The following is a 16,330-nucleotide window of genomic DNA, read 5'->3' as shown; positions in this document are numbered from 1 at the left end:
CAAGGATTATGACCTTTGGTGCAAAACTTCCTCTGGAACATTCCAGGAACAATATAACGTCATGTAGGCTATATGGCATTTCGCACTCCTCGGATTATCCATACTTTGATGAAATCAGCGTAAAAACAAACTTGAAGGGGGCGCTACGGGCAAGGTGTTCGAGATAGAGCAAAATGGTTTCAAGACATTAGGTGGGGAACCAAGACATTCAAGACATTCAAGACAAGACATCCTAGCTCTCAAAGTTTGGGCGGTCGTATGATTTTTATGTCAAAATTCAAAATTTTATAAGTTCGTGACCTTGTGACCTTGACGTTGGGACGAAAATGAAAAATTGAGCTCCGTGGGGCTATGCAGGTGCCATTGGGCTAACCAAATACCGAAACCCCTGCCAGATTCGTCACAAACCCCTCGGAGAAGATGGATTATTATGTCAAAATTCGAAATTTTCTAAGTTCGTGACCTAGTGACCTTGACCTTGGGACGAAAATGAAAAATCGAGCTCCGTGGGGCTATGCAGGTGCCATTGGGATAACCAAATACCGAAACCCTGCCAGATTCGACAAACCACCCGGAGAAGATAATTTTTTACGTCAAAATTCGCAATTTTCTAAGTTTGTGACCTTGTGATGAAAAATTGACCTCCGTGGGACTATGCAGGTGCCATTGGGTTAACCAAATACCAAAACCTCTGCCAGATTCGACAAACTCCCTTGGAGAAGATGCAAATTGAAATCTGCTACTCCCTAAAAACACACGTTTTTTAGGCGAAGCTCCGCCCATAATGGGCGCACCACGCCCATTCTCAGGAAAACACAACTAGATCATGATATAAACCTCCCACCAAAATTTTATCAGGATCGGATCAAAACCCACGGAGCTATGCTCAGGACAGACAGACAGATAGACACAACAATAACGAATATAGTGGTCACTTATTTTTTTTCATGAACCAATATTCTAATATATGAAGCTCTTTCTAACAACTGACTCACTCACTGACTGATATTAACGTTCGGTACCTTACAAGTGACGTAGAAAGCTGAAATTTTGCTTGCCAATAGATATCGGAGCCGATACACCGGAAAAATCACAATCGTCAGAAACATCTGTAAATGAAAACAAATATATAAATTAAAATAAGTAAATGGAAAAAATGCAGGTTTGCGACCCAAGACAAGGGGAAGCACAGTAATTTTGCATGCCGATGGACATCGAAGCTGATACACCGGTAAAAATCACAGAACTGTTGGAAAGCATCCCTAAATGAAAATATAAATAGATGAAAAATCCCATCCATGTGAGCGACCCGAGGCAATGGGGAAGCGCCTCGTTATTGCTTCCAATGTGTAAGCATACCCCGCTAGTATTCTAAGAAGCTGTACAGTGAATAGGCTGAACTGTACTACATAAATCCCACGATGTGCATGAACAGTTTTGAGATCAAGAGAAACTTCATGGATTCAGCAAACACCTTTCCATGCAAAGAACACCATGATGGTATACAAGGGAGATTGTGATCAATGGACAATTTAATCACTGATTTGGTCAAATCGGATACCCAGACCACTCCCAATAACTCTTAACAATGGAGAACAATCTGGTGGAACAGGTTGAATCCCAGTCATTCATGACAATTACATTTTATAAACAATTCAATATTTCACACATTTTGACTGAATTTTAGTCGTCCTCCAAGATTGGCGGGTGACCAGAATTCAGTCATGTTGATTGATCACATAACTAACTCGCTTTCATCAACTGTTTCAATGCTGTCTGGGTTGGATAAACATCACCAAACACTCCAAATGGTAACAGGTCACTAAGGCCTAAGTCACATTTGCCACGGCGACGGTGGGGTCTCCAAAATCTACGGCCACTAGCAATTATGGGGTGGCCGCAGTATTTCCACGGTCACACAATGTAGCAGTCACGTTTTTATTTTTCGAGGAGCCGCACGGCGTATTTAGAAATTGTGGAGACCGAAAACGTGGGGTTGCCAGTACGGTCTTTGATTTGATGTCGCACGGTGACCTTAGGGCGTCCCTGCGGCGACCATAGAATTTTCAAGGCAGACACAAGGTGCTCGCAAGGCGACCGTGTGGCCAGACGGACGGTAACGAATGGGTTAAAAAAATTATTATTTTTTTTTAACCAGTTTTTTTTTTCGGCTTGTCGAATTGCTATGGCGAATGAAGAAATGAAAAAAGTTATAACTCCGCGTTATAATTCCACGGCGACCCCTACGGCCTGTAAAAGATAGCCAAACGGCGTAGGGCCACCCTGAGGCCACCGTAGAAACCCTGCGGCCACCGCACGTTTCTGTCAATTCAGAGGGCCTACAGCCGCCGTATCCTCACCGTATCCTCGCCGTAGAGCAAATGTGACTTAGGCCTTACTAACATTTTTCTGTTCATTACACTTTTTAGGTTCAAACAAATTTGTGAGAGATTCATAAAGTGCTCTGGAGATGAAATGAGATGGATGTGCTGCATGCATTGCCAATACAGGCATTAGCTCAGCTACGTACAATGTGTATCATGCCCACGATCTTCACATAACAATCTATCAGGTTCAATCCACAAAGTAAACAACACTTGTCTCTGCCTCTAATTCTCGGCCGTTGACTAAAATGATCAACCAGTGGAATGAAAAAGCACGGATAGGTTCGACATTGAGGCGTGAAATCAGCCTTGAGGCCTGGGCCAAAAAGATGCTTCATTCTCGATTTTTTTGGTGTGACTGCTTGGTAACTACTTTTGGCTTGGTTATACCATGGAGAATAACATCGACAACTATAATTCAGTTGTTACCAATCACCAAATGTGCCAGTTAAGGAAAAATGTGACTAAATGGGATCCATATGAAATTGTTGCTATGCACATTTTTACACATAGCGACCAACTTCATCTGGCTAACCACAGTGTATTTTTTAAATCATAGTTCCCATTATGTGTTGCCTCTGGCTGCTGGTTGCATCATTAGTTAGGGGTGCAGATATGCCGCTGATGCAGTTTCTCGATAACCAGTATATACTGGTGCTCATTTCGCCGACCTCGGAAGAATGACAGGCTGAGTCAACCCCCTGGTGTTAATTCAGTGGAAACGGGACTCAAGCTCAGGACCCTCGGATCCCAAGCCACCACCCTAACCACTAAGCCAACACCAGGCTACTTTATCATAGTTAACTCAAGTCTTTACCATATTAGATCATCAACATCCAGAAGAACACAGTAAACAAAACATGATAAAACCACAAAATAAGAAACATAATTCAATGATCACCATTTTCTTTCTGAGATCAATTAAAAACAGTAACTTCATTCTGATGGTGCAGTCAACAGCCATGTTCCACACCACCCTTAAGGCAAATTCGAAGACACCTACATGTTTTTAACCTTTCTCTTCTCGTTACATCAAATTATAAGTCCTCCAAGTCAACAGAACTGTCATCACTGTCACTATCTACATCTGAATCACATTGAGCCATATTAACAACCCCTGTTTGTCTGTTCTCATAGTCTGCACAGTGGCACAAGTCGGTGCATATCAAATTGTTGTCGTAGCAGGTGCAGCCCCCCTTTTCACAATGACTTCTTCTTTTTTGACAAATACAGTCAATAAATTGAAGAACTGCCTTAGGTTCTGAAGGAAGGTCCATCCACTTTATCATCATTTTCCCATCCATCCATGTCCATCAAGCCTTGTAACTTCATGGAACTGCTGGAAGCATCAGTGATGAATTCTGCCCTGGTAGTTGGCATGAAGGCGACGTTTCTTCAGTGAATCTGAATTAAGTCGACGGTGTATCTTCCATCTTTTCCTCAGTTTTGAAGAGGACAGGTCCTTACCGAGTTGACATATGTTAACACGTGGCCAGACAGAGCACATACTGTACCAATTATTCTGCTCCCTTGAGCTCTTTCTCTTGCAAAGGCAAATGGAATGATGCGCAAATGCCCAATGGTACAAAACAGTTCAATTCATCTGCGTTGGGGCAACATCAGTTTCATGGCCTTCACCTTGCCCTTCCCATAAAATACACCTATGCTATCACAGCCGGTGTAAGTATGCAGACCAATAAGTGCTTCAGCCAGAGAAGGGTCAATATGGTCAAGATGGTCATGGATGGCAACAATGTCCGGAGTTGTCCCCTTATTGCCAATACCTTTTTTGAAGTGCATTGCAATGCTACCGTTAACTTCCTTGCATTTAGCAACAGCTTATGATCAATATATCAGTTTCTGGGAATTGAACGACAATTTTATCCACAGTTTTTCAGCATATGCAAGATATAAAAGCAAACATGTGTCTGCCTCTTCGTGAGAACAGAACCTCTCTGGCACAGGGTGTAGTGTTGTCAGCAAATCAAAGAACTTCAACGAGTGGCACTGTTGTTAGCCGCCATCTCAAAGCACCGCTTGGTAATGGAGGCTCGTTCAGGTTGGGAAAGAATCCACCTGTGAGATGCTCCTTTGTTCGTGGTAATCCCGATCATACCTCCCTTAGTTTTGGTGTTCTGTTACAAGTTTGCTCAATGGTCTGATTGCATGCCACTTGGGAAAAGCCATACCTGTCTTGACATTGAACAACAAATGCTCTTTTCAGAAGTTCATTGAAGACCTCTGGATGAGTATAAGGAAGCGTGCACATTTCCATCCAGTAGATTGGAAGATACCGTGAGTAGTTGACTCTATTAGTAACAAACATCCATGGCATCGTGGAACAAATGGCAGAGAGATGCAGATTCCAGTCATCCTCATGTGTAGCATGAATAAACAACATGAGAATCTCACCCAGTTCAAGGTATGAAGACCAGGACTAAATATCTTGTTATTGTTCAATCGAATGAACTGTTGATACCTTTGGAATGCATCATGGAGATATTCTGAACTAACAAGCTCACGGAATTCAGACTATGGAAATGCTCCATGAAGAGACGAAACAACATAACTGGTGGACTCTACTTCATGGTCACTCAGTGTGGCTAAGAAGGCTTGCCATCTGCAGTAAGTCTGCGTAGGCCTTCAGATATGATCTTGTGACATCTGATGCTGCAATTGTAGTGAAGACCACTGATTACCCAATTAATTAACCCTTGGGCTCATATATCAATCTCTATAAGTATGTCTTCGAAGCAAGCTTCACCAAACCATTTGCCCATAGCAGCTCGGGATGTCAAAGCTCTGTGAAATGCCCCAAGCCATATGACTGTTCTTCGTCTGAACTCTTCATTTTGCCATCTTTATAGTGTGTGACTTTCCACGGCCTCATCAAATACAATCACAATTGAAGACCACTCCAATCGATTAGTAATATCAATGCCTGAGCCGCATTTTTATCTCTATCTACTCCACGCATGGATTACTGACTTCCTCTACTCTCATGGCCAACGTGTGGCACTCAATGGAGTGCTTTAATCGACTCTCCCTTTTAAGGCTGAGGTACCCAAGGCAGTGTTCTAGACCCAGTCCTATTCCTGATCTTCATCAATGATCTCTCTGACTCTCGAAAATCCCCTTGATCTATTTTGCCAATTACTCCTCCCTCCGCTCTGTCATTCTTCATCCTTCAGACAGGTAGGCTGCAGACTTTTCCCTCTCTTCAGACCTTGAAAAAAATCACAAGCTGGTCAAACACTTGGAATATGTCTTTCAATCCTGACAAATCTCACACCCTCACTCTCTCTCAAAGAAAGGACCATCTGGCAAACCCCCGATTCCCATCTACTTTTAAAACAATCCTCTTGAGGAAGTTCGGTTATTCAAACTCCTCGGTCTCACTATCTGCCACAATCTTTCTTGGGCAAACCACATTTTAATGTTGGCCTCCAAAGCCAACTACTGACTGTGCATCCTCTGTCATACAAAGTCCTTTCTTGGCACACCTGAACCCCGATACACTGATTAAGCCTTCATCCGCAGCATGATGAAGTACTGCTCTCTGGGCCAGCTATGGGATGTCTCCCCTTCCTCACATCTTGGTCAGCTTGACGCCATGGAAACCTCGGCCTTCAAGTTCATTGGAATTTCCCATGATGAAGCTGAGTCTACGAGTCCATCAATACAACATCGCAGATAGGTCGGTGGTTCCTGTCATCTTCCGCCTGCCTTTTTGATTTGCACACTCTGCTCTTTCCCTGCTTTGTCCCTCCCACCTTCAGGTTTGTGCAGGGCTCACATGGTCCATCATCAACCCCATTCTGATGAGATTACCGAAATCCAGGATCACTGCTCACCTCCAATCATTTGTTCCTGTTCTGTTTTTTTCCTACCTGTCAAACCAACTTCCACATCCTCTTCAATCTCATTCTTACCTCCAGGTCCTCAAGACAGCTCTTCATCACCATCTCGAGTCGTCCCCAATCCAAAACCATGACCTTTTCTACCCTCGTTAATCCCCCTCCCAACCCACCCCAATCCATCCTCCTTCCAAATTTAAAGTTTTCCCTCCTGAGAGTTTCCCTCTGTATCCATGTTGTCCACCCTATGCATCCTCTCCTGCCCCCATTCCTCCCCACACCCATTGTTTGTCCATCTCCCTCTGTCTTGGCCTTTGGCTCTGCTGTTGGTGTTTCCCCCCTCTCTCTGCTGTTCCTTTTGTCCTGCTGTGTCCTGATCCATTCAGCGTACTAGTACTAGCTCTTCCACGAACCTCGACGACATATACAAAAAAAGCGATTCGATTCTCTGAAATATAAATAACTGGCAAATAGTGATTGAAGGAAGCAAGGTAATTCACGGTTAATTATACTTTTATTAATTTACAGTGCAAATTTACTTAATTGCTGGGTCATCGCAACAAAAATTAATTGTCTCACGGCCACAAAGAGCAAAAATAATTCTTACACTTAGATTGGAAATGAAGTTAATTCATTTTGCGTCGCTCAACATTCTTGCAATACGAATCTGATTTCATGCCTACATCGGAGTGTACGGTATTCCATTGAACAAAAAAAAAACGACAAAAAACATACCCCACATTGGGACGTGAACCCTGGTTGTTGGCATGAAATTTAAACATTCAAACCGTTTAGCCTCAGATCCAAAGCAAATAACTGACTGCTCTTCTTGTTGGCTCGTTATCATTGTACGTGATATTCATGTAATTACCCCACACAAGTGAAGTGAAAAGCGGGGTGAAGCAATTTGTTCACGTCGGTCTGTCTGTCTGTCCATCTTGAAACATCAGTTTATGATCGAGGAACAACTTGATTTGAATTGAATGGAAATTTTGAACATGAATCAGAAAACGAACCTGGAGTTCAGCAGAACTTCGGCTCTGATTTCATCTTGATTGTGTGTGTGCAGAGAGGAGTGAGATAATGTATTTTTTTTGTCTGCCTGCTTGGCAATGGAACAAACTTTTGAAAATCATTACAAACAAGAAACTTACTGTTTTTAAGGTCGTCATAAAGGACACAAACAACAGGCACGTATAACTAAAGTAACAGATTAAATAAGGTGGTGTAAAAGACTGCATCAACGATGCTTCTGAAAATTTTATTTTTCTACGGACCTTTAAAATTTTTATTTTATTTAAATTGAATTATATACTAAGACAGTGTAGAACACAAATCGCCTTTTTGGCACTTTGAAAACCCTCCCGTTTAGCAGTATGTCCTTGGACAAAATATTATGGCATTGAATGTCATCACGACCAATCAATTTTGTTGTGTGTGGACCCCACCCTTGTCCTTGTTTCTCAACACAGCATGGGGTAACGTGTTCAATGAGCTCTGTCATTACATTTTAAGTTAATTATCTCACCACCTGGATGGAAATTTAAAAAAGGGCTCCATTCGTTTTAGCGCATCGACGTCATGAATCATCATGCCCAGTTTCAAAACGGTTCTTTGAGCTGCCTCGGAGGAGTAGGGAATAAAGGAAAAATTGTTAACCGACTAACTTGCCTGACTGATTGAATGAAGGACGGCGTTATGGTTTTAAGAGCTCGTCGACTCCATCATCGCCGAGCGAAAAATTCCAACTTCAAGCATATAATCTTACTAACCATATGGACATGTATCTTTTTGAAAGAAGATTTAGTTGGAGGCTTCCCGGACAATTGCATAATCCCGTTCTGTGAACTATTTGAACACCCCATGTCTTACTGCACAAAACCACAATTATTTCAAACTCAGTTTGGGAATTTGAGGGCATTCTGCCTTTTCATTGTAGCATTGCAGTGCCCATCCCAAGTTTCCCCAGGGGCAATCAAGCCAACCACTTCGTGTAGAGTCTGTAGACCCATATGCACATCGTTAGACCAAGGAATTGGTGGGCAGATTGATGATCATGAAGGTAACTGATGAGACATCCAGGATTTTATTGAAACAAACTATCCAATCGCAATGTGGTAGCACCAGCTTACAGTCGCTTAGAACCAAAAACCCTTGACAATGATGCACTTTGTGGATTTGATCCCACAACCTCCGGACATACCGGTCTGGTAGCCACACTGCTACTCCACCACTGTACCCATCTGCTTGTTCACCATTTCCATCTGCTTGTTTGTATGCAGTACATGGCTGGGGGTCTTCAGTAGTTTTTGCAGGGGAGAGGTTGTGCTGCTGATAGAGCCCCCTGTAGGTTCGCGCAAGAATTTGCAATTTGGCCAGAATGCCGGCAATAACTCGCCTACGATTCGCAAAGGACACCGTGGAATATTTAGCTTCCATAAACTATGACCGGCAGACGGGACAACCAGTTTAACGTCCATTGGAGGGACGGCACACACATTGATGTATTTCCCTCTACAATGACAATTTTTGAATGGTGGTGACATTTCACAGCCATTTGCAGGTCAAGAAGGGAGGATCTGTCTGCACCCTCAGAGATCTTCTTTTTTTTTCTTTCATTTTGTGAAACTTACCTCAAGTTAATCAATGATGTAAATGGAATCTGGATACAAGACAGACTTAACTAGCAGAACCACCTCTTTCTGCATTTAAGATTCCTCATGTTTGCTGGCTTGTGGCAGGGGTTGTCAAATAATTGTTCTGCTCAGCATTCCCTCCCGTACACATTGCTCCAGATGCTGGGAAGGCAGATTCAAATTGCCTGATACTATGTTCATTTGTCCATTGTCTGTTGTTCTTGTAATTGATGTAAAAGTCCGGAATACTGTACATCCCTCGTTATACGACAACTTGATATACGGAATTTCATGATAACTTAACGTATGAATTGTGGAACCAATTCGATATACGTTATGTGAAATTCACTTTTATGGAATTTTGAATCCATAAATTATAATTTTTGGAGGATTTGAAGGGGATGTTGAACAAGAGGTATGGGGGAGTATGTTGTTTATCCTTGTATGCATTTCATATTGCTCCCGGTGTTTTGCGTGCTTTTCATACCGTACTGGTTTTCCACACTTTTCGTGCTGCTCAAGCTTGGCTTTTTTTTTTGGTTCAGTCCATTGTGTTCATCATGCTTGCTGCTGTACTTTGCAGGATTTCAACGTTCTTACTTCATTAAGCACAAGTCAAGATTTCTGGAAAAGGGCCATGAAATGCAAGTTGCAGCAGAAGTGTAAAAAATAACCCGTAAAGCAATTACCTTGGATGTAAAATTAGATTTATTAAAGCTGCTTGAAGTGGGTGAAAAATTTAGCCAAATTGCAAAAACTGTAGGGCATGCTACATTCGGGCTGGGATTTTGTGCATTATTATTAACTTGTGTAAACCTCGTCAAAAATGACGTGGCCAAGAGCATGTGCCCCCCCTCCCCTCCATCACCACCGTCACAGTTGCAAATAATATAACTCGCATGCTTGGGGATTTACGACTGTTTCATAAAGAAAAGTATGATTATTTTAGAAATACATTTGTTATCAGTGATAATGGAATTTCAAATGACTGAGTAAAATTACTCACCTGTATATATTTTCACATCAAATAAAAATTACCAACATCTCACCTCGAGCGTTAGTTGTGAAAACGACTGCAATGGTCATGCAATCAGCTCAAATTCAAATGTGTTTCGTAAACGTTTTGGACGGAACATATTCACCTTTCTTCAGTGGAAACAAAATGGCGAATGGCGCTCACATGATATTGCGTGTGCTCCCCTTCAGTGATGAACGTGACGTCATTTCTGTGAATGTGAGGTCACATCCTGCATTACAAGGAAATAAATATGCAGGGCTTTCATATGTTTAGATATTTTATCACAACATTATCGAATTTCTATTAAATATGTGCTTTAAAAAGGTTTACTGCATTCTTCAGTGTGTTTTTATTACGTCCTGGGGCCAAAATATTGTTGTGTGGAAGGGGGTGGATCCATAGCGAGACTGTGGTCATGCTAAGAATAGCATGGACCATGTGACATGGAAAATGTGAGGAAGTCATCTTGTTGCCCTCACCGGAGGGGAGGGTATTGCATTTGGGTCCGTTTGTCTGTTTGTCCGCACAGAACTTTCGTGTTTTTCTCCGCAACTGCTTTGTCAGATTTAGACGAAATTTTCACCACAGGAGCGACTACTCATGCAGAATCTTTTAATTATAATAGGATGTCATCGGTCACGTGGTGCGGCAGGCACGTTGGAAAACCAGAAAAATTTGGACCTCTGTATTTCTGAAACCGCACCAAGGTAAAAATTGAAACTTGGCACACTGCAAGTACTCCTCATGGGGAATCGGTGTGATTTCTTTTATGTCATTGGTGTCTTTGTTATGTTGTCATAATTACATATGGAGAACACTACATCCGATCAGTATGAAAATTTTTGAGGGTCATCTCGGAATAAAATTTTCCCCAGAAAAAAAACAAAGATGACGTCATTGGTCACATGATTCGGCAGCCATATTGTTTTTTTAGTTTTATTTTAAACCTTCAAAAATCTTCTCTGAAATGGCTGAACAGATTGGGGCAAAACTTTACACGTATGACCGCCTATCCATGAGGAACAAGTGAAATCCTTCAATACAGCACGTGTGGTGAAGCAAATGAGTACACTAATGTTAAAATATGCAATTTATGCTTTTTCAGTTGAAAAACAATTAAAAGGCGTACTTAATATTTGAAATGTAAAAATCTTGTTATTATTTGTGATAAGCACCTTTATATATAACAGAAGGAATGAAATCGTTCGATACAGCGTGGCAGGGGGCCGCAAAAGAATGATGGCATAAGAAGAACTTAGCTTTTAGTGTTCGGCGCGAAATGCCATGGTGGGCGGCAATGACGTCTTTCGTTCGTTCGTACATGAGAGGGGAGCGTTTCTTGGTTTTTTTTTTCCGTCAAGCAATGAATTCAATGGTTTTCACATATATAACACGTTAGTTTCACAAATTTCCATTGAAATACTCGGGTATTTCCGTCAATTGTCACCATTTCCGTCTAGGTTACGTCTAGGAAATGGTTACGCCATTTCCATCTACCGGACGGCCGTCATTGGCTGTCTTGAGGGACATGGGGGGGGGACACCGGAGACACCCGGGACATTTCAAACTCGGTGCAATTGTATACAGTGCACACACTGTAATAAAACGTCATAGGTCACATGGCTTGGCAGCCATATTGGATTTACATTAAAACCCATAAAAATGTTCTTCTCCAGGGCTGGACAGATCGAGGTGAAACTTCACACAAATGTTCCACAAGCCTTAGGGATACCAGGGTATTCACGAATAATTGATGTCACATGGTCTTGCAGCTATATTGGATTGAGCAAAAATATTTGAAAAATTATTTCTCTTGAACTGCTTCATCAATCGATGTCAAACTTCACAACGATGATCTAGTAGTGATGGGGGATATATTGTTACGAATCTGGAAACCATTCGCATTCACACATACAGTTGACCCAAAGTTTAGTTATTTTGTTCAGTATATGTGGATAATTAGAATCTGTCCCCTATGTCTCATGGGTTAATTTCATGTGTGTACTGCTGGTTTCTTTTATAGTCAGGTTTTTCACATCTTTAAATCTACCGACACCAGCAGAACCCTCACTTCACTCCTCCTCCCACTCTGCGGGCGAACAAGCGCTTCACCCGCCCAACTTTCACTTCACACAACGGCGCCATAACACACGTGTTTCTGACTACGGACGTGGGCGGAGCCCCCCCCCCCACCTCGCCTCAGAACCGACTCCTCCCCAGCAAGATGGAATGTTCCTCCCGTCCAATCAAGGGTGAGATCGCCTCAGCTCTGACTCCGCCCCATCATAGAAGAATGTCTTCCCTCTCGACACTGGGGAAGACAACAAAAGAGCCTCTCTCGGGGGAGGAGCACCGAGACGCCGACACGCCCCCCTTCTCCAATCGCGGCTGGCCACCACGACACCCGAAAACGCCCATCAAATCCGGAGGCGAGTTACAGGAGAGCGGATCCCTCCACCCCGCACGGGGGAGGGATAAGAAGGATCGTGAGCTGTATCCGTGTGTGGTTGTTCCTTGGTTCCTTGGAGGTCGTTCCTTGCTCCTGGTCTGCTGGGCTCTCCTGGTCGTTGGTCATCGTTCATGGCTGGCCGGGTCGTTCATAGGATCCTGGCTGCACTCGTTGGATTCTGATTCGTGGGTTCGAGTCCCACCGTGGTGGGTTGCATTGGAGTGCTCGAGCTGGGATCCCCATTCCCGTCCACAGACTCCGAGCTCCACAAGTGCGAGTCGGTAAAACTGCACGAGGTGGCCATGTACCCGACCAGACTCTGACCCCCCCCAGCTTGCCTATCCTCCGCGGCTGGAGGGTCCAATAAAGGCCAGCCGGCTCCATTTCTTTTTGGGTGTGTGTGACCGTCTGTGGCCAGTCTTGTAAGTAAAACTGTTAAGTGATTGCCATTGTACATTTGCCTGCATTTATATTCGTGGTTATAGTCTGGGCAAAATGAGCTTTGATCGGGAACAAATTGCAACAGAATTTGTTTTTGCACAATGCATTTCTATGAGGTCCCCACAACACCATACTAAAAGTCCTAAGAAATCCCTGTTGCGGAAATACGTCTAATTTGCATAAATCCAATATGGCGGCCAATTATCAATATTGTGCCATATCTTTGCTCCCAGATGACATATTTGAGTGATTTCAACTTCTAGAATGGGTATTTTGTATATAAGGATGCATTTAGCATACTTTTACACTTCCCTGGAACAAAATCTCATTTGCATAAATCCAATGTAGCTGCCAAATATCAATATTTTGCCATATATTTCCTCTCAGACAACAGGTTTGAGCGGTTTATATTTCTAGAACATTTGAGGGGATCAAAGGCTAAATTTGAGATAGTTTAATATTTTGATTGGATGGGTTTAAATAAAATGATGGATGAATTTAATAAAATCCAATATGGCCACCAAATATCGATATTTTGTGATCAAATTTATGACAGTCACTTCTTTGGCTTGTGTTTCATTGCAGGCATATTAATACCCTACTGAAGATGCCCATCAAGGTCATCATTATAGTCATCGGTGAAATCTGGTAGCTGTGAGTTGGCACAACTTGTCCCACGGCATTCTCCACAAACAGCACTGCAATGCAGACTATACTTTCTGCATGTGCACCTCTTTGTATTACAGTCTGTTTTACAGTTACAGCAGATGACATCTAGTAGTTTTGATGGGGCTGCAAGCTGGTCAGTTAGTATTGGCAAACATTGTCCATCCACCATGTGCCATCCCCACTCTTCCGGCTTCATATTGGTGCTTCTTCCTTTCCACGCCATCATCTGATAATATACACGGAGGCTGTGATACTTTGCAGCTGCTGAGGTTGGGGGTAGAGTTTGAGCTTCTACATGAGATGTGCTCTTGGAAACCTCACAAAATCGCCTGTATCGTAAAGTGTCCAGTCCTTGTTCTTTGGCACCACCATATAATGACACAAGTGCTTTTTCTCCTGCTGCAATAATGTCCTGTTTTGCCACATGTCCTTCTTGGCTGAACACCTTAGCTTGCTGTTGATCTTCCTTACTGCTAAACCCTTTCCCAATCCCAACAGGCGAGAAGTTGTATCGCAGCCAAGGATTGCATGGATAAATAACACATGGTCACAAACATCAGGACCAAGAAATTCCTTAGACTGCTTTATGCACCATATCCTGGTCTTTTTTGCTGATTGCCTGGGCTCTGGGACCAGGAACAAGTCATGTGCACCAGTTCAGCATGATTCAGTAGGAGGATGAGCAAGTCTGTGTCATCCCCTATCAGGACAGTGTCTTTGATTCCAGCAGGTGCAACAGCTGTTCGGACAATGAGCACATCAGCATCATGCTTTGCATGATCTATATTACACCCAGCCCGCTCTAGTTTGTCACTAAGATAAACAATAAATCGCTGTTTGTTTGTCACATTTTTCAGGAATTCCTCCTTCTTGGACTGTATAACCATTCCACCAGTGAAGTTTACTGTCATGCCTGAACAAGCCCCTGCCCTTCTCATGTGTGTGGCATCTTTTGTTGTTGGACCATCTTGGTATTCATCAAAGATAATGAAAGCAGCCCCATATTTATGTGTAACATATGTGACATAAAGCTGACTGACACTCTCATATGTGGAACCTCTTGGCCATGGAAGACGATGAAGTAGCGCACCACCATCGACAATATACTGGACATTTCCGATTGGTTCTCATTGCTCCCCTTGCATGGTCTTCCAGAGAACATCGGCAAGGACAGCCTTATTGGCCTGCAGGGGAAGGAAGGAAGATTCAAACAATGCTGGGGGGTAACTACACAGTTCATATTTGAAGAGTGACTGTAGATCTTCACAGCGCTCCCCAATGGTGACCAGTCTCTGGAAGATCAACTGTGGATCTACCTTCACAGATTCTCCTTTGATCTTGACAGTTGATCTTGAATTAAGTGCCACTGCTCGATCACATTTCCGGAAGGTGAACTCTTCTTCAGATTTCCCAACCATTGATGCTAGAATCTTTTCTCCAACTGTTCTTGATCTTTCAACGTTGACTCCTTCCTGGGCTGTCATGCCATTTGCAATGTCATGAAATGTTAAACAGGAACAGATTCCATGTGAATGGATCTCTCTTCCTGAGATAGCTGATAAGACCAAGGGTGTCATTGACATCTCCAGCTTGTCTAGCTTTTGACAGGTCTTTGTGCTGGTCACTGGTTTCAAATGAGATGCCACTGAGCTTCTGCATGGCCTCGTTGATATTTGCACATGATGGCATGGAAAGGACCCACACCAAACGCTGAGTTTCTGTCATTCCTTTTCCTCTTGTCAGGCCTCCATGTGTCTTTATACTTCTCATCAGCACTTGCTCAATTGTGAGATCTGTGGATAGTCCTGCCCAGTACCTATCACTGTGCCTCACCACATGGTATCCTTTCTCAAATTGCTGATGGACATCTGGATGACTTTCTGGCAGATTAAGCATCATTTGCAGGTATACATATGCAGACTTTGCATATAGCGTGTGTCCAGATGCTGTAAAGTATGATAACATTTCTTGTACTGATTGAAGGTGTAATTTCCAGTTGCCTGTCCGCTCAGCTTTAAGAAATCTTCGCAGGATGTCCACCATGTTCAGATACTGCACCCAGAGTTTTGCTGTCTGCATAGTCATCATTTCTTTCTTCTCATTCAGTTTACTTTGGAGTCTTCCTAACACCTCTTCTGAACACACTTCTTCTATAGTAGAGGTAGAAGTTACTGTTCTGTCATAGAGTTTTGCCGCTGCTGTTAAATCGTTTATGAAAGTACAGGCGCTGTCACACCTTGACGATTTAGCCAGCGTATGCCGACTTATGAAAAATTTGTCTAAGACGCTAGCACACGTCCAATACATTATGGGTAAGTTTTGATAACATTAAGAGCACGCTGAAAAACACTGCCATACATTGTAGTACACTGGCTTTCATCGTTGTACTTTGTGGTTGTCCTCAAATTTTAGCATGCTTGAAATTTTACGACATATGCCAGCGTATGACTCACACGTTCCGCTACGCTGGCCATAAGTTGTAGGCACGTTATGTGATCGTTGACACACGTCGACACACGTTACTTGTAAGTTACTCATAAGTCGAAACGCGTCGAGGTAATGATTAGCGAACCCGAAACTTATTTATAACCTATGAGTAACGTGTTGTAGGCACGTTACACGATCGTTGACACACGTCGAGGCACGTTACTTGTAAGTTACTCATAAGTCGAAACGCGTCGAGGTAATGCTTAGCATACCCAAAACTTATTTCTAACCTATGAGTAACGTGTTGTAGGCACGTTACACGATCGTTGACACACGTCGAGGCACGTTACTTGTAAGTTACTCATAAGTCGAAACGCGTCGAGGTAATGCTTCGCATACCCAAAACTTATTTCTAACCTATGAGTAAGGTGCTTTGAACCTATGTGTAA

The 16,330-nt window shown here is 42.8% G+C and overlaps 1 protein-coding gene and 1 pseudogene across 8 annotated transcripts in view; one reads left to right on the top strand and one right to left on the bottom strand.

Annotated features, from left to right (window-relative positions):
• Nucleotides 1-16,330, top strand: part of LYPD6 (LY6/PLAUR domain containing 6) — a 115,156-nt gene that overhangs the window by 84,395 nt on the left and 14,431 nt on the right. The gene's annotated exons all lie outside the window — the stretch shown is intronic.
• Nucleotides 14,582-15,761, bottom strand: LOC147030384 (uncharacterized; annotated as a pseudogene).

Source organism: Eptatretus burgeri, chromosome 3, assembly GCF_056783735.1.
Source record: "Eptatretus burgeri isolate ZD-2024b chromosome 3, Ebu_testis_v1, whole genome shotgun sequence".
In the NCBI taxonomy this organism is placed as follows: Eukaryota; Metazoa; Chordata; class Myxini; order Myxiniformes; family Myxinidae; genus Eptatretus; species Eptatretus burgeri.
The sequence above is the reverse complement of the archived record's forward strand: the minus strand, read 5'-3'. Positions and strand labels throughout refer to the sequence as shown.